A 26,335-nucleotide genomic window follows, 5' to 3' on the forward strand; every position below is an offset into this window, starting at 1 on the left:
TTTAACATAGTGGTAAATTTTTGTGGTAACTTGCATCCTTTCTTGGTGAAAAATCCCAAAATTTGATGAAAAAATTGAAAATTTAGCATTTTTCTAACTTTGAAGCTCTCTGCTTGTAAGGAAAATGGATATTCCAAATATTTTTTTTTGAATTCACATATACAATATGTCTACTTTATATTTTCATCATAAAATTGACAAGTGTTTACTTTTGGAAGACACCAGAGGGCTTCAAAGTTCAGCAGCAATTTTCCAATTTTTCACAAAATTTTCAAACTCGCTATTTTTCATGGACCAGTTCAGGTTTGAAGTGGATTTGAAGGGTGTTCATATTAGAAATACCCCATAAATGACCCCATTACAAAAACTGCACCCCCCAAAGTATTCAAAATGACATTCAGTAAGTGTTTTAACCCTTTAGGTGTTTCACAGGAAAAGCAGCAAAGTGAAGGAGAAAATTCAAAATCTTCATTTTTTACACTTGCATGTTTTTGTAGACCCAATTTTTGAATTTTTACAAGGGGTAAAAGGATAAAATTTATACTTGAATTTGTAGCCCAATTTCTCTCGAGTAAGCACATACCTCATATGTCTATGTAAATTGTTCGGCGGGCGCAGTAGAGGGCTCAGAAGCGAAGGAGCGACAAGGGGATTTTGGAGAGTACGTTTTTCTGAAATGGTTTTTTGGGGGCATGTTGCATTTAGGAAGTCCCTATGGTGCCAAAACAGCAAAAAAAAACCATGACATACCATTTTGGAAACTAGACCCCTTGAGGAACGTAACAAGGAATTAAGTGAGCCTTAATACCCCACAGGTGTTTCATGACTTTTGCATATGTAAAAAAAAATAAAAAAATTTCACTAAAATGTGTGTTTCCCCCCAAATTTCACATTTTTGCAAGGGTTAATAGCAGAAAAGACCCCCCAAAATTTGTAACGCCATCTCTTCTGAGTATGGAGGTACCCCATAAGTTGACCTGAAGTGCATTACGGGCGAACTACAATGCTCAGAAGAGAAGGAGTCATATTTGGCTTTTTGAGAGCAAATTTTGCTCGGGGGGCATGTCGCATTTAGGAAGCCCCTATGGTGCCAGGACAGCAAAAAAAAATGACAAGGCATACCATTTTGGAAACTAGACCCCTCGGGGAACGTAACAAGGGGTTAAGTGAACCTTAATACCCCACAGGTGTTTCACGACTTTTGCATATGTAAAAAAAAATTTTTTTTTTTTACCAAAAATGCTTGGTTTAGCAAACATTTTACATTTTTAAAAAAGGTAATAGCAGAAAATACCCCCCCAAAATTTGAAGCCCAATTTCTCCCGATTCAGAAAACACCCAATATGGGGATGAAAAGTGCTCTGCTGGCGCACTACAGGTCTCAGAAGAGAAGGAGTCACATTTGGCTTTTTGGAAGCAAATTTTGCTCTGGGGGCATGCCGCATTTAGGAAGCACCTATGGTGCCAGGACAGAAAAAAAAACCACATGGCATACCATTTTGGAAACTAGACCCCTTGGGGAATGTAACAAGGGGTAAAGTGAACCTTAATACCCCACAGGTGTTTCACGACTTTTGCATATGTAACAAAAATAATTTTTTTTTAACCAAAAATGCTTGGTTTAGCAAAAATTTTACATTTTTAAAAAAGGTAATAGCAGAAAATACCCCCCAAAATTTGAAGCACAATTTCTCCCGATTCAGAAAACACCCAATATGGGGATGAAAAGTGCTCTGCTGGCGCACTACAGGTCTCAGAAGAGAAGGAGTCACATTTGGCTTTTTGGAAGCAAATTTTGCTCTGGGGGCATGCCGCATTTAGGAAGCACCTATGGTGCCAGGACAGAAAAAAAAACCCACATGGCATACCATTTTGGAAACTAGACCCCTTGGGGAACGTAACAAGGGGTAAAGTGAACCTTAATACCCCACAGGTGTTTCATGACTTTTGCATATGTAAAAAAAATATTCTTTTTTTTACACTAAAATGCTTGTTTACCCCCAAATTTTACATTTTTACAAGGGATAATAGCAGAAAATACCCCCCAAAATTTCTAACCCCATCTCTTCTGAGTATGGAAATACCCATTAAGTGGACGTGAAGTGCACTGGGGGCGAACTACAATGCTCAGAAGAGAAGGAGCATCATTGAGCTTTTGGAGAGAGAATTTGGCCATGTGCATTTCCAAAGCCCCCCGTGGTGCCATAACAGTGGACCCCCCACATGTGACCCCATTTTTAAAACTACACCCCTCACGGAAGGTAATAAGGTGTGCAGGGAGAATTTACACCCCACTGGCATTTGATGGATCTTTGGAACAGTGGGCTGTGCAAATTAAAAAATGTATTTTTAATTTTCACAGACCCCTGTTTCAAAGATCTGTCAGACACCTGTGGGGTGTAAATGCTCACTGTACCCCTTGTTACATTCCGTGAGGGGTGTAGTTTCCAAAATGGGGTCACATGTGGGTATTTATTGTTTTGCACTCATGTCAGAACCGCTGTAAAATCAGCCACCCCTGTGCAAATCACCAATTTAGACCTCAAATTTACATGGTGCACTCTCCCTTCTGAGCCTTGTTGTGCGTCCCCAGAACACTTTGCGCCCACATATGGGGTATCTCCGTCCTCAGGAGAAATTGCGTTACAAATTTTGGAGGCTTTTTTTCTTTTACCGCTTGTGAAATTTTAAAGTATGGGGCAACACCAGTATGTTAGTGTACAAAAATGTTGTTTTTTTTACACTAACATGCTGGTGTAGACCCCAACTTTACCTTTTCATAAGGGGTAAAAGGAGAAAAAGCCTCCCAAAATTTGTTAGGCAATTTCTCCCGAGTACGGCGATACCCCATATGTGGCCCTAAACTGTTGCCTTGAAATACGACAGGGCTCCAAAGTGAGAGCGCCATGTGCATTTGAGGCCTAAATTAGGGATTTGCATAGGGGTGGACATAGGGGTATTCTACACCAGTGATTCTCAAACAGGGTGCCTCCAGCTGTTGCTAAACTCCCAGCATGCTTGGACAGTCAATGGCTGTCCGGAAATGCTGGGAGTTTTTGTTTTGCAACAGCTGGAGGCTCCGTTTTGGAAACACTGCTGTAGGATACGTTTTTCATTTTTATTGGGGGGGAAGGGGTGGTGGGGGGGGGCAGTGTACGTGTGTATATGTAGTGTTTTACTCTTTATTTTATGTTAGTGTAGTGTTTTTAGGTTACATTCACACTGACGGCGGATTGCACTGAGTCTCCCGCTAGGAGTTTGAGCTGCGGCTGCTGCAGCTCAAACTTGAAGCAGGGAACTCACTGTAATCCGCCGCCAGTGTGAATGTAACCTGTACATTCACATGGGAGGGGGGGGGGGGGGGCAAAACTACAACTCACAGCATGCACTGACAGAACGTGCATGCTGGGAGTTGTAGTTTTGCAACAGCTGGAGGCACACTGGTAGGAAAATACTAAATTAGGTAATTATTAGGTTCTATTACCTAACTCGGTATTTCCCAACCAGTGTGCCTCCAGCTGTTGCAGAACTACAACTCTCAGCATGTACTGATTGCCAAAGGGAATGCTGGGAGATGTAGTTATGCAACAGCTGGAGGCACGCAAGTACAACTCCCAGCATGCCGAGACAGCCATTTGCTGTTCCTGAATGCTGGGAGTTGTAGTTTTGCAAGATTTAGAGGGGTTCAGTATGGAGATCACTGACAGTGGTCTCTAAACTGTGGCCCTCCAGATGTTGCAAAACTACAAATCTCAGCATGCTAAGACAGCAAACTGCTGTCTGGGCATGCTGGGAGTTGTAGTTTTGTAACATCTGGAGGGCTACAGTTTAGAGACCACTGTCAGTGATCTCTAGCCTGAACCCCTCTAAATCTTGCAAAACTACAACTCCCAGCATGCCAACACAGCAAACAGCTGTCAAGGCATGGTGGGAGTTGTAGTTTTGCAACATCTGGAGGGCGACAGTTTAGAGACCACTCTCTAAACTTTCGCCCTGCAGATGTTGCTAGGCAACAGACTCCCGGACACGCGGCGCCATACTCACCTCCACCGCCGCCGTGATCACAGCCGCCGCCGTCATCTGGAGCTCCGCCGCCGGGTAAGTGACCGCCGCCGCTACTACACGGTTCCCCCCGCTGTGCCCGGACACCGATGGGTGGGCATAGCGGGGGGAACCGAACTTTAACCCCCCCGCCCCCAGTCTGCTATTGGTCGGTCGCTCGGCCTATCTCTTCAAGGGGGATCGAGTGTGTCTTGGACACCCTCGATCCCCCTTATTTTATCGCGGAGCCGCCGTTGATGGGCAGGGGGAGAGCGCTCCCCCTGCAAACACCATAGATGCCGTGATCAGAACTGATCACGGCATCTATGGGGTTAATGCTGCCGGGACCGGCGCGATCGCGGCCCCGGCAGCTGCGGTGGGACTCCGGCTGTGATTGACAGCTGAGTCCCACCCGCGATCTTCTGCGCTGCCCGCGGCAGAGCAGGAGATCGCTTGGACGTATGCATACGTCCATTTGCGCGAACGTGTAATTCGCCTGGACGTATGCATACGTCCAATAGCGGGAAGGGGTTAAAGGGGTATTCTAGGCCAAAACTTTTTTTTTTATATATCAACTGGCTCCGGAAAGTTAAACAGATTTGTAAATTACGTCTATTAAAAAATCTTAATCCTTCCAATAGTTATTAGCTTCTGAAGTTGAGTTGTTGTTTTCTGTCTAACTGCTCTCTGATGACTCACGTCCCGGGAGCTGTACAGTTCCTATGGGGATATTCTCCCATCATGCACAGCTCCCGGGACGTGACATCATCATTGAGCAGTTAGACAGAAAACTTCAGAAGCTAATAACTATTGGAAGGATTAAGATTTTTTAATAGAAGTAATTTACAAATCTGTTTAACTTTCCGGAGCCAGTTGATATATATATATAAAAAAGGTTTTGCCTGGAATACCCCTTTAAGATGTTCAGCTGACGGAATGTTACCAGCCGGGGTTTTGCTTCTCCCTGTTTAATAGTTGTCTGTGACATAATAGCTGCACAATGCAGTAATGCTTCTCCCGGCAAGCCTCTTGTAATGTGAGCAGCTTTGGATCTGGTCCCACTGTGTACATCCACTCCTTCTACTCTGGATCACACAACTTGATTGTACTGGAATGAGTGAGAAACCTCCAGCCAGCCCATTCATTTATTTATTTATTAGTGAGAAAGAGCAGCAGGGCGCTAGTCAAGAGACAAGCAAGCTCAATGTCATAGCAGTCACAGTCCTGCTGCATATGCCCACACACTGTCCAGAGCAACATCCACACCCACTGATGATGGGCTGCAACTAAATAACTGTGGCTGGAGGAGTTGCAACAACATTAAGTGGAGGGCTGCCTGCTGCTGCAGTTCTTGAGTTGTTTTCCCACCACCGAAACAGGAAATTCTTATCATGTTTTAAGAGACACCAAGGGATACAGGACATCTATTTGGAGCCAACACGTCAAGGACCAAGGTACAGTACTTTTAGCAGAATGCAGCAATCATTTTGCAGCATCTGCAGCTTCTTGTACCAAAACTAGACTGCTGAGGTCAGGTAGGTGCAATGACACTAGAGGACAGCGGGGGGTGGGGGATTTCCTAATTTTACTATCAATCATGCCCAACATAAAATAAGATGTTACTGTTACTGTACTATGCCATTCGTACTATAGTATGCTATATTTTGCGGGTCATTTTATGGCATACGTATAAGCCTTTACATATAACAGGGGCTGTAAAATCTATATCAAACTTATTTTAAGTTTCTCTTAGGGACCTTATCAATCAGTCCAAAGTTGTAGTATATGAAAATAGCAGAAACATGTAACGTATGTTTTGTCATATAAGACGCTCCAGCATATAAGACGCACCTAGTTTTATCGGATAAAAATCTAGAAAATAAAGATTCTGAACCAAATACAATGCAAAGTATAGGACAGTGATCTTCAACCTGCGGACCTCCAGATGTTGCAAAACTACAACTCCCAGCATGCCCGGACAGCCGTTGGCATGCTGGGAGTTGTAGTTTTTTCTAACATCTGGTGGTCCACAGGTTGAAGACCACTGGTATAGGAGGTTATACTCACGTGTCCCCGCCGCTCCGGACCCGTCACCGCTCGTCACCGCTGCCCTGGATGTTGCCCTCCATCGCTGTCCCCGTGGTGTCCCCGTCGCTCCGGAGCGTCTCTGCTGCCCCGTAACCTCGCTCTCCGTCGCCGCCATGACGTCGCTACGCACGCCGCTCCTATTGGATGACGGGACGACGTGATGACGACGAAGGAGAGCGCCGGCCATGCAGGGGATCCTGGCACCGAGCAGACACCGAGGAGGCAGGTAAGGTCCCTCCCGGTGTCCTGTAAGCTGTTCGGGACGCCGCGATGATCCCGAACAGCCCGACTGAACAGCTGGGTTAGTGTTATTTGCACTTCAGACGTGGCGGTCAGCTTTGATCGCCGCGTCTGAAGGGTTAATACAGGGAATCACCGCGATCGGTGATGTCCTGTATTAGTGGCGGGTCCCGGCCGTGGATGGACGCAGGGACCGCCGTCATAGGTGTGTATTCGCCTTATAAGACGCATCAACTTCCCCCCCCCCCCTTCAGTTTTGGGGAAGAAAAAGTGCGTCTTATATGGCGAAAAATACAGTAATACACAAATCTTTATTGTATTGGATTTTATTTGTTCTCGCGCTGAGTTTGGCTATACTATCAAAACCTCATTGCAGCCGGCAGATTCTAGCAGTGTCATGTCACGGATGCTCAGCAGAAGATGCTTATAATGCTCTCTGTCTCCAAAGGAAATATACGTTCACATTGCAAGTCTACAGAGGGTGATTGAAGGACGTATTTTTAGAAACTGCACAGTTATTGCAGCTTCTGCTGAGCAAGAGTCGGTAATCCATTTTTATATTAGTGTCTCACACTTGACAACGCATACGGCTTCTTAATCTAATGATGTGCGTACAACTGGTATAGATGTTAACCCTTCAGGTGATGGAAATTATTTCACTCCAGTAAAGTGCTTGTAAGGTGATTTACTTTGACCTTACTTGAAGGAGATATTATTGGATCAACATGCCTCAGGGGCTTCCTGTACAGTGTTCTCAGCACCTTCAATAAAGTATTTTTACTGGTGATATTGTCTTTGTATAGAACTGTAGTGTTAGAAGTTGTCAGCTTACTTTGGACACATATAATGTTAGCTTGTCGTCAGATGTAGATATAAGTCTCAATGTTCTTAAATGTTGTTTGTCACTGGATGTGGTATAAGAATTAAGCTCATAACTATTTTGGGGTCTGTGTAGAAGTTTATTTCATGACTCATTGATGATATCTTCTCCTTTATGATTCACCAAGATAGCTAAAGGAATGTTGGCCACAACATCAATGTTATTAGGTTGATTATTAGGTTGACCACCACAGCAGTACACTGATTCCTCGCTGTGTTTAAGGAATAGTCTTATCCAAGAAACAGCCACCGTCTAGAGTGCGGTGGGGTCTTATTCTGGGGTCTGTACTATGGTGGGGTCTGATTCTGGGGTCTGTGTTATGGTGGGTGAGGATTCTGGGATCTGTATTATGGTGGAGTCTTATTCTGGGGTCTGTACTATGGAGGGGTCTGATTCTGGGGTATGTATTATGGTGGAGTCTAATTCTGGGGTCTGTATTATGGTGGGTGATGATTCTGGGGTCTGTATTATGGTGGAGTCTTATTCTGGGGTCTGTACTATGGTGGGGTCTGATTCTGGGGTATGTATTATGGTGGAGTCTAATTCTGGGGTCTGTATTATGGTGGAGTCTGATTCTGGGGTCTGTATATTATGGTGGGGTATGATTCTGGGGTATCTATTATGGTGGAGTCTAATTCTGGGGTCTGTATTATGGTGGAGTCTGATTCTGGGGTCTGTATTATGGTGGAGTCTGATTCTGGGGTCTGTATTGTGGTGGGGTCTGATTCTGGGGTCTGTATTATGGCGGCTGGAGATTCTGGGGTCTGTATTATGGTGGGTGGTGATTCTGGGGTCGGTATTATGGTGGGGACTGATTCTGGGATCTGTATTATGGTGGGTGGTGATTCTGGGGTCGGTATTATGGTGGGGACTGATTCTGGGGTCTGTATTATGGTGAGTGGTGATTCTGGGGTCTGTATATGGTAGAGACTGATTCTGGGGTCTGTATTATGTCAGGTGGTGATTCTGGGGTCTGTATTATGATGTGGACTGATTCTGGGGTCTGTATTATGGCAGGTGGGGATTCTGGGGTCTGTATTGTGATGTGGACTGATTGTGATGTGGAATGATTTGTATTATACAGGTCTTAGTTAAAATGGTTGTTCTCACTGTAAGGTGCTTACAGTGAGAACAATATAATAATTCTGTGAAAAACCCACCCTGTGACAAGCCATCCCCACAAACCCCACCCACAACAAGCCACACCCACAGCAAGCCACACCCACAGCAAGCCACACCCACATTGCCGACACACCAAGAGACTTCGAAACAAATTTTGGCACAGCACTACCAAAAGGTTGCCTACCCCTGGTCTAGACTTTAATTAAATATCATACACGCTAACACTATATGGAGTTCAGGAGGTTGTTTTAGGGTTAGATGTGTTAGAACAGGGAGTGTCTCAGTAATAGCAGCTGATGCTCTTGTGGACCTACTGCATCCAGTTTTTAAGTGGAAGGCCATTCATTTGAATGGCTGGCATGTAATGCTACACGTTTCTAACGCTTCCTAACGTTTCCTAACGCTTCCCCCAGTCATAAGAACTGATTGGTGGGTATGCAGGAAAACAGACAGCTCCCTTGAGTACCCAAAGTAACCATCTTATATTTGTAAAGTTACTTAAAATACTCAGCGAAATTGTGTGTATCAACATAGCTATAGGGAGCAAAATACCCTGCTGGAATGGAATTGTGCAAAAGCCCCTCAGTTTCAACAAGATTTTGCATTTGATCTCCACTTACAAATAATTCACTGAAGATTTTGGGCATGGTATGATTGGTACTAGAGGCAACTTAATGGTCTATTCACACGTACAGTATTTTGCACAGATTTGATGCGCAGGATTTTCTGCTGCAGATTTCAATATACTGAATGACTGAACACAGCTTGAAATCCTGTGCATTAAAGCTGCGCAGAATACTGTACGGGATTCCTTTAACTTCCATTCATGACATATTGATAGAATAAGTTATAAATGACCAGTCAGGAAAGATCAATCATCTGGATCATCTCTGGAGTTAGCATAATAGTAGGAGCTACCATTGTGTTAAAACAGGAAATAGCACAGATGGTTCATTAGAAAATTCCTGAAATATTTGGAGATACAATATTGCACAGATACTGTACAAATACTAAAAAGTATTATCTAGTGATAGCTTTGTGAGCCCTTATTCTGGGAGAAAATTGTTCTATTTTGCATGAAGTATGAAACTTCCATGGCAGTCCTGTAAACTTGAATTACCGTAGAAGAAATTGTTATTTTCATGAAAAATGTTCCCACGCTATTTTTTTTACAGTGGGAACCAGGAGAAAATTAGCATTATTCTCTAAACCTATGTTAATGAAATACAGAATTTTCAAGGGAAATAAAAATTAAATGAAATAGAAGCTTTTTCCATTACTTGAAATACTGGTTTATTTACACAAAACAGATTGTATTGCACAATCATCACCTAATGATCCACAACTATTTATCTACACATATAAAGAATATGTATTGGAATAAAAATGATAAAATACAAGAAGGTTTCCTGTATTGCTTAACATTGCTGTCAAAAGAGATTGTTAAAGGCTGGGAAAAGTACCCTTAAAGAGTACCATTCATGATCTCCATAAATGTTTTAATCCTGCCAGTTCATCACCCCCCATCATGATAAACTACATTTATTTTCATTATCTTTTAGTTCTCTACCTTGATATTGTGCTGTATCTTCTGTTCAGTCTCGGTTAGCTTCACAGACTGGGAAAGGGCACTCCCCAGCAGGCGTGACATCATCTGAGAAAACTTCCACCGTTACTCTGCTATGCTGCTCTGAACACATAGCCAAGAGCAGTTCAGTGTGTGATGAGCTGTGATTGGCTGAGACCAACCCCCCCCCCCCCCCAGCTCTGTTCACTGAACTCTACAGTGTGTCAGCTCTGCTCAGCAGCTGCAAAAGGAGCATAAATATCCAGCACAAGTGTTTAGCACAATATTCAGCACTATGCACTAATGAGACATCAGTAAACAGCAGTGTTTACCAAACAGGGAGCCTCCAGCTGTTGAAAACTATAAGCCAGCCGTTAGAGCTGTGGTTATGGGATAAGTGTTTTAAGTTGGAATACCCCTATAAATAGTCTTGAAACATTACTGGGGGGATATTAGCTGAATAGGAGCTATAGAAAAAAAATTAAATATTTAAAAAAAACATAAAAGCCGCAAAAATAGAGACAGAAAGACTCATTGCCAAAGAGAGTAAAACTAACCCCAGAATGTTCTTTAACTACATAAATAGCAAAAAGGTCAAAAAATTAAAGTGTAGGCCCTTTAAAAAATGATAAAGAAGAAATTATAAATGGGGATCAGGAAAAAGCAAATATATTAAACAAGTTCTTCTCCACTGTATTCACCGAGGAAAATGAAATGCCAGGTGAAATACAGCGAGATAAGGTAAACTCCCCTGTACAGGTCACCTGTCTAACCCAGGAAGAAGTACAGTGCCGCCTACAAAAAAATCAAAATAGACAAATCACCAGGTCCAGATGGCATTCACCCATAGTATAGTAAAGTAGCAATCTTTGCAGATGATACTAAACTCTGTAAAGCGGTAAACACAATAGAGGACAGTGCACTGTTACAAATGGATCTGGATAGGTTGGAGGTTTGGGCTGGGAAGCAGCAGATGAGGTTCAACACTGATAAATGTAAGGTTATGCACATGGGGAGGAAAAATCCGGGCTGGGATTATGTATTAAATGGGAGCACACTTGGGATGACTGACATGGAAATGGATTTAGGAGTCTTAGTTAACAGTAAATTTTGCTGTAGTGACCAGTGTCGGGCAGCTGCTGCCAAGGCAAATAAAATCATGGGGTACATCAATAGGGGCATAGATGCCCACGACAAGGAAATAAGTCTACCGCTGTACAAATCACTAGTAAGACCACACATGGAATACTGTGTACAGTACTGGGCACCAGTTTACAAGAAAGATATAGTGGAGCTGGAGAGGGTTCAAAGACGGGCAACCAGGGTAATATGGGGAATGGGAGAACTACAGTACCCAGAAGATTAGCAGAATTGGGGTTATTAAGTTTAGAAAAAAGAAGGCTTAGGGGAGACCGAATAACTATGTATCAATATATCTGGGGACCTTACAGAGATCTCTCCCATGATCTATTTATACCCAGGACTGTATCTATAACAAGGGGGCATCCTCTACGTCTAGAGGAAAGAAGGTTTCTGCACCAGTACAGACGCAGGTTCTTTAGTGTAAGAGCAGTGAGACTGTGAAATTCTCTGCCAGAGGAGGTGGTCATGGTGAACTCTGTAAAATAATTTAAAGGGGTCTGGATGCTTTTTTGGAGAAAAATAACATTACAGGTTATGGATTCTAGATCTATATGGACATAAGGTTGATCCAGGATTTATTCTGACTGCCATATTTGGAGTCGGGAAGGTATTTTTACCTCTAGTATGAGGGTTTTTTGTCTTCCTCTGGATCAACTCAGTAGGGACTTATTAGGGATATAGGTTGAACTTGATGTCTTTTTTCGACCTTATGAACTATGTTACTATTGATGGTATGAATTCATGAGATTTTTTATTTTCTAATAGTCTTAGGAAACATGCAGTGGTGGGATAATTGGAGCATTATGTCATCACTGTCTTCTGTTTAAATCTGTGTATGGGCTACTGTCCGTTCACCTGTATAACTGTTTCTGTGTATTACATTACCATTAAAGCATACACTGAGGTCTCACAACTGTGTAAGGGTTAAGTATTTTGCATTAGCTGTATCAGATGAGTGATTAATTGGTCACATAACATGCTCCCCAGGCTTCTATGCATAGGTTTCCAAAAAGGCTGTGTGGATAGTATAACTCTCTGTGCCCAGAGGTCTTGACCCAAAACCAATGTTATTCTGGCCAAGACCAGAACAACATCTCACCTCTGCTCCTGCTAGGTACACATACATCTAGTCTTGAGTCTAGGTCCAGTTAAGTCCAGGCCTACCCTGTCCTCTATCATGTTCAATTTAAAGCCTTCTACAAGCAAGCCACAAATCCTGTTGCAAGTATTATAATTCCAGTTGTAAGTCCCATATCACCTGATACTTATCTAGGTCACATGTGCAGTTGTCACAGCACTGAACAGAGTTTGGAGGATTTCACCTTAATTGTCACCCGAATCCACACTCCTTTCAGCTCCTTTCAGGATTATCTACTAGCTAGAGGAGGAGAACACTCTCTTAGGCCCCTTGCACTAATTTCCGCCCAGAATTTTTTTTCAAGTGCAGCAACCTTCCATTATCTTCCAGGGAATTCTGCTGCACTGTGCACACTGCTGGATTTCTGTAATGGAATTTCCGCCACAGGTCTAAAAGATTCAACATGTTCATTCTTTAGTTGGACTTCTGCCTGGAACTGCATTACTGTAGCTGCAACGGCAGCACCTGCTGTACCCGGAATCTCTGCCCCTCACAGTAAAGAAAAACAAATTGGACTGTTCGAGTTTCTTATCCACACCTGCATCTACATTACTAATATCACTTACATGTGCAAAAAGTAAATCAGAGACTTTCCAGTCAGTATATCTGCTAGTAAAGCTACTCTTAAAGGGACTGTAACCAACTCGTCACTTATCTGCTTAATATGTCTAACAATACGCTCTGTGCTAAAAAAAAGACTTGTTTTACTTAGATTTGCACAAAGCATTTAGTAAAGTTCTAAGTTGTTTCCATGTTATACAAGTGTCTGGACTTATTTTCCCTACACTGTACACCATGGAAGTAACCCATTTGACAAAATGATTGTTGGATATATAGGGGACCATCAGGTTAGCTATACGACCCTGTCACGTGACATCACCATCTTCATTTCCAAGAGACTACTACTTCCAACTAGCCTACCCTTCAACCCTCCCTGTGTTCTACACCATCTTATAACACCACCAACAGCAACACACGTACTGAGAGCCACCCAACACCCACACCTTCTAGTGACTGCAAAATCATTCTATCTTTTCATGTGACAACACTGAAGAAATGACCCTCTGCTACAATGTAAAGTAGTGAGTGCACCGCCTGTATAACAGTGTTTGATGTTGTGCCCCCTCAAAATAACTCAACACACAGCCATTAGTGTCTAAGCCTTGGCAACAAAAGTAAGTACACCCCTAAGTGGAAATGTCCAAATTGGGCCCAATTAACAATTTTCCATCCCAGTGTCATGTGACTTGTTAGTGTTACAAGGTCTCAGGTGTGAATGGGGAGCAGGTGTCTTAAAGGGGTACTCCCACATCAACTGGGGCCAGAAAGTAAAACAGATTTGTATATTACTTCTATTAAAATTTTTTAATCCTTTCAGTACTTTTTTGGGACTGTATACTACAGAGGAAATACTTTTCTTTTTGGATTTCTCTAATGTCACGACCACAGTGCTCTCTGCTGACCTCTGCTGTCCATTTTAGGAACTGTCCAGAGCAGCATATGTTTGCTATGGGGATTTTCTCCTGCTCTGGACAGTTCCAAAAATGGACAGCAGAGGTCAGCAGAGAGCACTGTGGTCTTGACAGAAGAGAAATCCAAAAAGAAAAGCATTTCTTCTGTAGTATACAGCCCCTAAAAAGTACTGTAAGGATTAAGATTTTTTAATAGAAGTCATTTACAAATCTGTTTAACTTTCTGGCACCAGTTGATTTAAAAAAAAAAAAACGTTTTCCACGGGAGTACCCCTTTAAATTTGGTGTTATTGCTCTCACATTCCCTTCATTGTTTACTCCGCTATTTGCTTACAAAAGGGGGAAACTGGTGTACCGTGTAAACAAGAAAGAAGCTGCAGCACTAGATCTTGAGGGTGGCAAAAGTGGGAGACTTGATGTCGTCGATGCTCATGTGGGTGTGAGCTTTTCTCACTCTGCTGTGTAACGACTGTAAAATAGGCTTCAAAGTGAAAGGCTCCTAATGGAGTGAAATAAAGAAAGAATACATGCCTACACAGTATAGACTATGGATTTAGCACTTGGATAAATATGCTTTACATTGAGTTGTAAATTGTGAAGTATTTTTATATAAACGGAAGATTGCGCATATTAAGCCTTCTCTCTGTATTTTCTATGAACTATATTTAATAGTGAGGTTCTTGGAACACTCACAATGCATAGACACACCCATATGTTCTGAAAATTTACCTGTCTGACTTATTTATGTTTGATGGCAGAGATTAACCCCTTTGTAGCAACGCCACTGTTAGGCCACCCTTTGTTCCCATTTCACAGTTAGGATCTCCGCATTGCCCCATATAGTAGTTAGGCCCTCCACACTGCCCCCAAGTACCAGCAGCATTCAGCTGCATAGTCAAACTGTGTGTGCATCTTAGAGACGCACATGCATTTATAGGTTGTGCTCACTTTGGTTTCCCCGGGCTGGCTCAGTTGCACCCCCTGCGACCACGATCATTTCACTCCATCATTAGTTGTACTCCCAGTGAAATATGTGGCTTGAGGGTCAGCAGCAATAGAAAAAAATCCTACCCATGATTCTTTGTTCTTAGTGGTATTTGAAGTGTAACTTCATCTCAGCTTTATGCACAGATGTGAACAATTTATGGCATATCCTTTTCCTGAGAAGCATAATGAGATTGTTCCCATTGAGAAAAATAATTCATTCCCAGCAGATAAAATCATATCCTGTGGTGGACATACATGAAATAGAACTTGTTACAATAAGCCCCTAAACTAACACATTCCAGGGAGTAGTTGCACAAAGTATTTGTCGGAGCGCATGGCAGGCTATCTGTCAAGGCTCCAACTTTTGGAGGAAATTCCACCCTCCCACTTCCCAGCAAAACAGCAGCGCTCATCTGCAACATCACTTAGGAATTCTCACTGCCTACATTGCCTATGCAGACATCTGTTCCTACAGTATATCAGCTGTGGGTAGAGTTCAAAGGCAGTCACAACGAAAGCACTTGATCTACACATGTTATTCTGGGAGGCTTCTAATAATTATTGCAAGGAAAGATCTGGATAAAACCAAAGACACAGCACTATAAAGTTCTAGAACCTTTCAGACACAAAACTTACACTAGAGAACCAATGACTTTGAAAAGCACCCAACCCAGATCATTGAGGTCAAATGGTGCAAATCTCCAGTATCATATTATTTACAGTTCCAACATATGACAATCACATGATGGATTTACCATGAAATTATTAAACAAAATGTCATTTGAAGGGCGCAAATGCAAAAGTTAAAGTGGAATTATGTATTATATAAATGTCTGAAGTATTCTTTAGATATCTGTAAAGTAAGTTTTGGACTGTATTTTCTAACAATGTACAACCTAACTTCTAAACTTCACCCCATCCCAACTCTCCAACCACACTCCACTAACTGCCATACTGATCTAACTTCTTTCCACCCTCTTATACATGACTGACGTGTGAAGCTACTGGCCTTAATTATTTCGGAGCCTTATGAGCATGTTCACACATACTATAAATGCTGCAGATTTTATGATAGCATATGATAGCATACAAATAATATGTTGCATTTTTTAATTTTTTTTTTATTTTACTCATTCTTTGAGGGGTTAACATAAGATTAAAAGTTATCCCCCACATACAGGATAGAGGATAACTAGCTGATTGGCAGGGGCCTGACCGCTGAGACCCCCACGATTATGACCATTCCCTTGGAGCACAATAGACCTCTCTTTTTGCACCATAGCATTTTCACTGTGGTATATATATATCCTGAGTAACTTTCAGATAGTTTGCATTGCCTAAGGAATAACAGGTAGAACTTGTTGTGTCTGTTTTTTTTCCAGTTTATATAAGCACGAAAAATAAAATCTCAGATATACACTTGCAAGCATAAGATAGGCAAGTAAGCAGTGTTCTGTTTTCACTTCAGGTATGTTCTGGGGTATAAATAAAATTGTGTTGGAAGATGTGGCATACACTTTTGAAGAATTTTAGAAAAAACTATAACAATGGGGGAGATTTATCAAAACCTGTGCAGAGGAAAAGTTTTTCTTCTTACATTTTTTTTGAAAAGGCCTCTGAAAAAAATGAAAGACATAATCTGATTGGTTGCTATGGGCAACTGGTCAACTTTTCCTCTGCACAGGTTTTGATAAGTCTCCTCCATTGAGCTTTGAGTCTATGATGACATAGTCGCTTTCTATCTAACTTTGCTAAGTTATTGCTGGAAAGCTGCCACTTTTACTATTAAACACATTGAAGGATAGGGTATAAGATGCCTGATCGTGCGGGTCCCGCCGCTGGGGACCCCCGTGATCTTCCACGCCTTACCCCGTTAAAATCTGTCGATCACGGGGCCGGAGCATTGTGACGTCATGGCCCCACCCCTGTGTGACGTCACTCTCTGCCCCCTCAATGCAAGCCTATGGGAGGGGGCGTGACAATTCCCAAAGGCTCAAAGTGCATAAATTACCTATCAGAAAAGTGAATGCACATGTTTACGCCAAGTGGAAGGAAACCACAACACCTTGTTTCAATAGTTCACAATGCCTTATATTGATTTGGGATCTGTTGTACTGGACACACCCAGTCAATAATGACAGTGTATGACTTTAAAAGGACTGTAATAAGAAAATATGCTCCAAAATTGTTATTCCATGGGGAATCAGGAAAACATTTGTGCCCATTTTAAAGTTGTACTGAGGGATGCTTGTAGGTTTGTTGTGTGTAGCAATGATAAGGGTAGTAGACCCTGATGTGTCACTTGGTTGAGTGGTGTAAACCAAAATTCCTTAGTAGAGCCAACAATGTACTCTTTCCAATAAAGATGGAAAAAGACATCTGACATAATGGTTTCAGTGAACAACTGTAAACTTTACTAAACTCTTGAAGCAGTTCAATACAATGCAGATGCTAGGTAGTACAACTTTAGATTTAGGAGAAGCAGAATTTGGTCTCTAGTCACTGTCCCTTTAAGGTTGCGTATTGTTCTCAGACTCAGACGTGTCTTTGTATAGGTATACTGTAGATGTAGACAGACTCTCTCATGCACTAGCATGTGTCCTAATTTCTTGGGCTAACTGAATACACTAAGGCCATGTTTACACGTCGGAATTTTCGTGCCAAATTCCGCTTGGAATGTCTGCACAGAAATTCCACTGCAGCAGAGTTCCGTGGAATTCAACAGGATTCTGCTGCGCTCTGCACACGGCAGAATTTCCGTACCAGATGTTTCCGGCACAGAAATTTTGTTTTCTGTGTCCGCAGAAAAAAATGAACCTGTTCATTTTTCCTATGGACTCCGCACAGAATGCATAGCCATCTATATCATGCCGGTGTTTTGTCATGGAATGTGTTTTGCCGTATAATGTGTTACTGTACATGACTCAGCACTTTCCAGTGCTTGACTGAGACAGCTCCATTGGCTGACATGCACACACCCACCCCCTACCATTGGTTCCTGTAAATGTTATTCATGCTTCGGCTATAATGTAATTGATTCCCCACTATGGGGACCGTGCGCTCGTGGGGGGATCTCAGCGCTGCGGCTGACATTACATTCATTCCACCGCTATGGGAACCATGCGCCCGTGGGTGTCATGAGCTGAGGGCAGAGGCCGCCATCTCATACAGATCACCCTGCGGGCGCACGGTCCCCATAGCAGGGAATAACAACTCCCAGCATTTCCGGACAGCCACTGACTGTCCAGGCATGCTGGGAATTTAGCAACAGCTGGAGGCACCCTGTTTGGGAATCACTGGCGTAGAATACCCCTATGTCCACCCCTATGCGTTCCCTAATTTAGTCCTCAAATGCGCATGGCGCTCTCTCACTTTGGAGCCCTGTTGTATTTCAAGGAAACAGTTTAGGGCCACATATGGGGTATCTCCGAACTCGGGAGAAATTGCACTACAAATTTTGGGGGCTTTTTCTCCTTTTACCCCTTATGAAAATGAAAAGTTGGGGCTACACCAGCTTGTTAGTGTAAAAAAAAAAAAAATTATACTAACATGCTGGTGTTGCCCTATACTTTTTATTTTCACAAGCGTTAAAAGGAAAAAAAGACCCCCAAAATTTGTAACGCAATTTCTCCTGAGTACAGAAATACCCCATATGTGGGCGTAAAATGCTCTGTGGGCGCATAACAAGGCTCAGGAGTGAGAGAGCACTATGTACATTTGAGGCCTAAATTGGTGATTTGCACAGGGGTGGATGATTTTACAGCGGTTCTGACATAAACACAAAAATATAAATACCCACATGTGACCCCATTTTGGAAACTACACCCCTCACGGAATGTAATAAGGGGTACAGTGAGCATTTACACCCCACAGGTGTCTGACAGATTTTTGGAAAAGTGGTCCGTGAAAATGAAAAATTTAATTTTTCATTTGCACAGCCCACTGTTCCAAAGATCTGTCAAACGCCAGTGGGGGTGTAAATTCTCACTGCACCCCTTATTAAATTCTGTGAGGGGTGTAGTTTCCAAAATAGGGTCACATGTGGGGGGGTCCACTGTTCTGGCACCACGGGGGGCTTTGTAAACGCACATGGCCCCTGACTTCCATTCCAAACAATTTTTTTCCCAAAAGCTCAATGGTGCTCCTCCTCTTCTGAGCATTGTAGTGCGCCAGCAGAGCACTTGACGTCCACACATGGGGTATTTCCATACTCAGAAGAGATGGGGTTACAAATTTTGGGGGGTCTTTTCTGCTATTAACCCTTGCAAAAATGGGATTTTTTTTTTTATATATGCAAAAGTCGTGAAACCCCCTGTGGGGTATTAAGGCTCACTTTATTCCTTGTTACGTTCCTCAAGGGGTCTAGTTTCCAAAATGGTATGCCATGTGGGGTTTTATTGCTGTTCTGGCACCATAGGGACTTCCTAAATGCGACTTGCCCCCCGAGCAAAAAAAAGCCAAATATGACTCCTTCTCTTCTGAGCATTGTAGTTCACCCGTAGTGCACTTCAGGTATACTTATGGGGTACCTCCATACTCAGAAGAGATAGGGTTACAAATTTTGGGAGGTCTTTTCTGCTATTAACCCTTGCAAAAAAAGTGAAATTTGGGGGGAAACACACATTTTAGTGAAAAATATATATATTTTTTTTTACATATGCAAAAGTCGTGAAACACCTGTGGGGTATTAAGGCTCACTTTATTCCTTGTTACGTTCCTCAAGGGGTCTAGTTTCCAAAATGGTATGGCATGTGTTTTTTTTTTTTGCTGTTCTGGCACCATAGGGGCTTCCTAAAGGCAACATGCCCCCCAAAAACTCTTTCAGAAAAACGTACTCTCCAAAATCCCCTTGTCGCTCCTTCGCTTCTGAGCCCTCTACTGCGCCCGCCGAACAATTTACATAGACATATGAGGTATGTGCTTACTCGAGAGAAATTGGGCTACAAACATAAGTATAAATTTGCTCCTTTTACCCCTTGTAAAAATTCAAAAATTGGGTCTACAAGAACATGCGAGTGTAAAAAATGAAGATTGTGAATTTTCTCCTTCACTTTGCTGCTATTCCTGTGAAATACCTAAAGGGTTAAAACACTTACTGAATGTCATTTTGAATACTTTGGGGGGTGCAGTTTTTAAAATGGGGTCATTTGTGGGGTATTTCTAATATGAAGACCCTTCAAATCCACTTCAAACCTGAACTGGTCCCTGAAAAATTGTGAGTTTGAAAATTTTGTGAAAAATTGGAAAATTGCTGCTGAACTTTGAAGCCCTCTGGTGTCTTCCAAAAGTAAAAACACGTCAATTTTATGATGCAAACATAAAGTAGACATATTGTATATGTGAATCAAATTTTTTTTTATTTGGAATATCCATTTTCCTTACAAGCAGAGAGCTTCAAAGTTAGAAAAATGCAACATTTTCATATTTTTCATCAAATTTTGGGATTTTTCACCAAGAAATGATGCAAGTTACCATAAAATTTTACCACTATGTTAAAGTAGAATATGTCACGAAAAAACAATCTCGGAATCAGAATGATAACTAAAAGCATTCCAGAGTTATTAATGTTTAAAGTGACAGTGGTCAGATGTTCAAAAAATGGCCGGGTCCTACAGTGAAAAATGGCTGGGTCCTTAAAGGGTTAAAGGAAATCTGTCATCAGAATCACCCGCACTAAACCTGTTACACAGGCTTGTAGTGCGGGTGATCCTGATTAAAACGCTTCTTACCTCATTAAAAATGGTTCAGCGGTTCGTCAGATATCTTTATCTTTCGTTTTATGTTATTCCCTGGCTTGGGGCTCAGTGGGAGGTACGCATCAGCGCGGACTCGGCTATACGTCATTTTAGCCGGGCGGAGCGGCCGCCCGGCTCATGAATATTCATGAATGTATCATCGCAGTCTAACTCCTTGTTTTTGGTCACGTGGGGAGCGCCGCGCATGCAAGTCATAGCAGAGTAATAGCAGAGGGAGGATGATTGGAGTCAGTGCAGCGTTGGGATGATGGGACTGGGTACAGGGGGACGGTGTGAGTAGTATGCGATATGTGAGGATGATGGAAGTGAGCACAGAGCAACGGTGTGAGTAGTATGCGATATGTGAGGATGATGGGAGTGAGTTCAGGTGGACGGTGTGGGTAGTATGCGATATGTGAGGATGATGGGAGTCAGAACAGAGGGAGGATGATGGTAGTCAGAGCAGAGGGAGCATGATGGGAGTCATGGGAGGATGATGATGGGAGGATGATGGGGGGAGAACGCCGCTTCCGGGTGTACGGAACGCGGCGAATGCGCGGCGCTCCCCACGTGACCAAAAACAAGGAGTTAGACTGCGATGATACATTCATGAATATTCATGAGCCGGGCGGCCGCTCCGCCCGGCTAAAATGACGTATAGCCGAGTCCGCGCTGATGCGGACCTCCCACTGAGCCCCAAGCCAGGGAATAACATAAAACTAAAGATAAAGATATCTGACTAACTGCTGAACCATTTTTAATGAGGTAAGAATCAGGATCATCCGCACTACAAGCCTGTGTAACAGGTTTACTGCGGGTGATTCTGATGACAGATTTCTTTTAATACACCCTAGTGGTTAAGTGTATTCATAGCTTAAAAATGCAGCAGGATTGCGCTGCCTGGACCTATGTTATTCTGCCTGGTTTGGGCAACATAAAACTGATGACAAGTTCTCTTTAAAAGAGGTGCTGAGTGGCCTGGCATTGCTGTGTGAAATCAACTCTGCTACAGTAGTATGATCTGGTCGATCATAAATGTAGTAGGATGTAGATTCGACATTAGCAAAGCATAATGTACAGATGTATATGTACATATATTGTGTTCTTTGGTTGAGGCCTGTGGTTTAGAGAATCTGCCTTATGACAGAAAAGGAATTTAAGTCTATATATTGTGATGACTTGCTCTTGCAGATAGGTGCGGTTGCAGTTTAGAGGCAAGGAAACAGTACTTTTCAAATCAAAGTTCAATGTTTTATTCACACTTGGCACACAGCAAACAGTCTTTAAATTCAGAACAAAAGGACAACGTAACAAAAGTCCACCTGTTATTTCATTAGGTGTTTGTTCACACCTGAGTCCATGCCATGTGGCATCAAGCAAGTCTTTTCCAGGCCTCCAGGCAGGCTGTTCACCATCTTCCAACCTTAGAGAAAACGCAGGGACGAACTCCACATGCAGCTCTCTCTGGCAGTATGAGCTACAACTAGCAAATCCCCCTCAGCTGGTGAAACAGGTTGCCTTTAAGGCCAACAAAAGGCACCTGGATTGTGGGGAATGACCGCCACCCTACACTTGGTCATTCCCAGTAAGAGCTGTCCCGGATTGGCCTTCCAGCCATACTATGGCCATAGTGTCAGTCTGCATCGCAGCACAGACACTGAATGAATACCGGCTCTTACTTCACCAAAGCCAGGAGCCTTGATGACACATATCGCCCATCCTCCACGATACCTCTCACCTTCTCACAATATATACACTGCTCCAAAAAAATAAAGGGAACACTAAGATAACGCATCCTAGATCTGAATAAATGAACTAATTGTATGAAATACTTTCGTCTTTACATAATTGAATATGCTGACAACAAAATCACACACAAATTATCAATGGAAATCGAATTTATCAACCCATGGAGGTCTGGATATGTCACACACAAAATCAAAGTGGAAAACCACACTACAGGCTGATCCAGCTTTTATGTAATGTCCTTAAAACAAGTCAAAATGAGGCTCAGTAGTGTGCGTGGCCTCAACGTGCCCGTATGACCCCCCTACAACGCCTGGGCATGCTCCTGATGAGGTGGCGGATGGTCTCCTGAGGGTTGTATTCCCAGACCTGGACTTAAGCATCCGCCAACTCCTGGACAGTCTGTGGTGCAACGTGGTGTTGGTGGATGGAGCAAGACATGATGTCCCAGATGTGCTCAATCGGATTCAGGTCTGGGGAATGTGCGGGTCAGTCCATAGCATCAATGCCTTTGTCTTGCAGGAACTGTTGAAACACTCCAGCCACATGAGATCTAGCATTGTCTTGCATTAGGAGGAACCCTGGGCCAACCGCTCCAGCATATGGTCTCACAAGGGATCTGCGGATCTCATCTCGGTACCTAATGGCAGTCAGGCTACTTCTGGCTAGCACATGGAGAGCTGTGTGGCCCCCCAAAGAAATGCCACCCCGCACCATTACTGACCCACCGCCAAACCGGTCATGCTGGAGGATGTTGCAGGCAGCAGAACGTTCCCCAATGTGTCTCCTGACTCTGTCACGTCTGTCACATGTGCTCAGTGTGAACCTGCTTTCATCTGTGAAGAGTACAGGGCGCCAGTGGCGAATTTGCCAATCTTGGTGTTCTCTGGCAAATCCCAAACAACCTGTAAGCACAACCCCCACCTATGGATGTCGGGCCCTCAAACCACCCTCATTGAGTCTGTTTCTGACCGTTTGAGTGGACACATGCACATTTGTGGCTTGCTGGAGGTCATTTTGCAGGGCTCTGGCAGTGGTCCTCTTGCTCCTCCTTGCACGAAGGCGGAGGTAGCGGTCCTGTTGCTGGGTTGTTGCCCTCCTATGGCCTCCTCCACGTCTTCTGATGTACTGGCCTGTCTCCTGGTAGCGCCCCCATGGTCTGGACACGACGCTGACAGACACAGCAAACCTTCTTGCCACAGCTTGCATTGATGTGCCATCCTGGATGAGCTGCACTACCTGAGCCACTTGTGTGGGTTGTAGACTCCGTCTCATGCTACCACTAGAGTGAAAGCACCGCCAGCATTCAAAGTGACCAAAACATCAGCCAGGAAGCATAGGAACTGAGAAGTGGTTTGTGGTCACCACCTGCAGAACCACTCCTTTATTGGGGTGTCTTGCTAATTGCCTATAATTTTCACCTGTTGTCTGTTCCATTTGCACAAAAGCATGTGGAACTGATTGTCAATCAGTGTTGCTTCCTGAGTAGACAGTGTGATTTCACAGAAGTCTGATTGACTTGGAGTTACATTGTGTTGTTTAAGTGTTCCCTTTATTTTTTTGAGATATATATATATATATATATATATATATATATATATACAAATCCGAATTTAAGAAGTAAACAACAGCAGTTGTTTGTTAGCTTGGTTTATTCCATAGCTTGTATTGATCTCTATGGAGAACACATGCAGTGAGGTAAATAGCAGAAACAGTTTTGTGGGCTAGAGATGTATCAGCAGGTGGCAGGAAAATACATCTAAATCTAGCATAGTGTACAAGTCTTATAAAGAGTAATTGCATATATGTAAATGATCACTAGATTAGCTTAACTACTAGAGGTTTGGACCAGCTCCAGCTCCATTAACAAGTTTTAACCTAACTTTACAAAGTGGATTAAAAAAAAACTTTAAACATATTAGAACAAAAATGTATTACTATAATTTATAGATGGTAAATGTTTTAAAATAGGGTATAGAACATACATATATAATAAGAACAGTAACAACACATTTCATATAAAACATCCCTTAAATGGGCTGTGTCATTACAACTAATTTTGCTATTTCACTCCTTATTGTAAATAAAAAATATTTCTAATGTACTTTGTTTAAAAAAATATGAAGTTTTCTATGTTTTATTTGTGTTTAAAAAAGCTGCCACTAGGTGTCTCTTTACTTGTCCAGAGCACATTTCCCCCTATCTCCTGCACAGACTTTGGACTCCTGCTGGCCGGGCAGAAGTCCATAATCAGGAAATGCAGTCTGGAGTGCTGATGGTGGTGTGTGCAGCCGTAGCCAATCAGAGCTCATCTCACACTGAACTGCTCTTGGCTGTGTGGCTTCAGATGATATCACGCCTGCTGGATAACGCCCCTTCCCAGTCTGTGAATCTGACTGAGACTGAGCAGAAAATACAGAGCAATATCAAGGTAGAAAACTAACAAATAATAAAAATAAAGGCAGGGGGTGGTTTATCATGATGACGGCAGTGAACTGGGAGGATTATAACATTTTACAAGATCATGAGAGGTTCTCTTTAACAACAATTGAAAGAAAATGTTTAAGGGTAGGATCACACATGCCGTATTTTGCTGCGTATTTGCTGCTGCGTATTTCCATACCCATTGAAGTCAAGGGGTAGCAAAATCAGCTGAAGAAAATACTTAACAAAATAAGGCATGGGTGACCCTACCCTAAATGGTTTTCTGGGACTTTTTGATTTAATGTCTCATTAGTGGGGGTCCAACACTCGGCACTTCTACAATAAGCTGTTGGCCAGAGTTGCAGAGTCTGTGTACAGTGATCCCCCGACCTGCGATGGCCCCGACATACGATCATTTCAACATACGATGGCCTCTCAGAGGCCATCGCATGTTGAAGGCAGCATCAACATACGATGCTTTTGCATGCAGGTTGCTGCAGTTTACCTCCTATTGTAATACCTATAATATCAGTATACTATATAAAAAAAAGATTGCTGAAAAAATACACACCTTCCCACACAGCAACTGAATTATCACTTCTAACGGTATGCTGGCAAGCTTTCTGTCCCACTTTTGTTCCTCCAGCTGTTTTCTTGGAGGTATTCCCTTCTCTTCTTATTTTTATGGTTTTGCTCCGTATTTTTGTGAAGAAAGTTTTCACGAAGGCTTCGCTTGTTGAATATAGGTCACATTTATTGCGCACAACATAAAAAATACATATAAAACATTCTGACGCGTTGCGGAGTTGCCTCCTTCCTCAGGGAATGACATACACCAATCAATGCTCCTAGTTCACCTCTGTTACCGGAAATGACAGATGAATGGAAAAGACACACCTGTAAAATACTATATTCTATGTTAAAATCATAAATGGCTCACACTCGTTCTAACATTTCATTAAAACCTTTTGGAGATAGAGTATCCAGTTTAACTTCATAAAAGCTCTCTCTTTTGCACAATGTAGCAAACCTCCTCAGACTTTTTTCTATTTGTCTACAACCACCGGGAAGCCCGATTATTGCAGGGGTAGATTCGCTGACCAGTCACCTAGGAGAATATAGAGACTGTATTCTCCAACCTTATGTAACTTCGCTTCCTTCCTACTTACGAGATTCGGGCCAGCTTTTCGAATGGAATGAAGATATGTGGTTAGTAACGCTAGATGTTGTTTCATTGTATTTGAATATACCACAAGACAAAGGTGCGAGAGTTGTAGCGGATATTTTTAAGGAAGATTTATTCATGCCCAATGTAATAGAAAGTTTAAAATTTATATTAACAAAGAATTTTTTTACTTTTAATGAGGAATTTTTTATACAACATAAAGGAACGGCGATGGGCGCCAAATGCACACCAGTTTTCACAAACTTGTACATGGGGGTCTTTGAAAAACTTTTTATTGAAGATAGTTATTTTTTATCATGCATAAAGTTTTTTAAAAGATACATAGATGATCTTATAATTATTTGGCTGGGGAGTAAAGAATGTTTTTATGAGTTTTTTAAGGTTTTGGGGATATGCAATTCACTGAAACTATAAAAAAAAAAAAGATAATATCACCTTCGTAGATTTAGAGATTTACGTAAAGAATAATAAATTCCACACAAAAACCCATTTTAAATCAGTGGATGCAAATGAATATCTGCATTTTTTGAGTGATTACTTGAAAAGCTGGAAAGTGAATATTCCCT

At 42.4% G+C, this 26,335-nt stretch overlaps 1 protein-coding gene across 1 annotated transcript in view; it reads left to right on the forward strand.

Moving 5' to 3' along the window:
* Positions 1 to 5,225: 5,225 nt before the first annotated feature.
* The window catches only part of LOC130272514 (A-kinase anchor protein 2-like), a 150,582-nt gene continuing 129,472 nt past the window's right edge, over positions 5,226 to 26,335 (forward strand). The window contains exon 1 of the mRNA XM_056518377.1: positions 5,226 to 5,495. The gene's annotated coding sequence lies outside the window, so the exon portion shown is untranslated. The remainder of the gene's footprint in view (positions 5,496 to 26,335) is intronic.

Source organism: Hyla sarda, chromosome 1 (assembly GCF_029499605.1).
Source record: "Hyla sarda isolate aHylSar1 chromosome 1, aHylSar1.hap1, whole genome shotgun sequence".
Taxonomy (NCBI): domain Eukaryota; kingdom Metazoa; phylum Chordata; class Amphibia; order Anura; family Hylidae; genus Hyla; species Hyla sarda.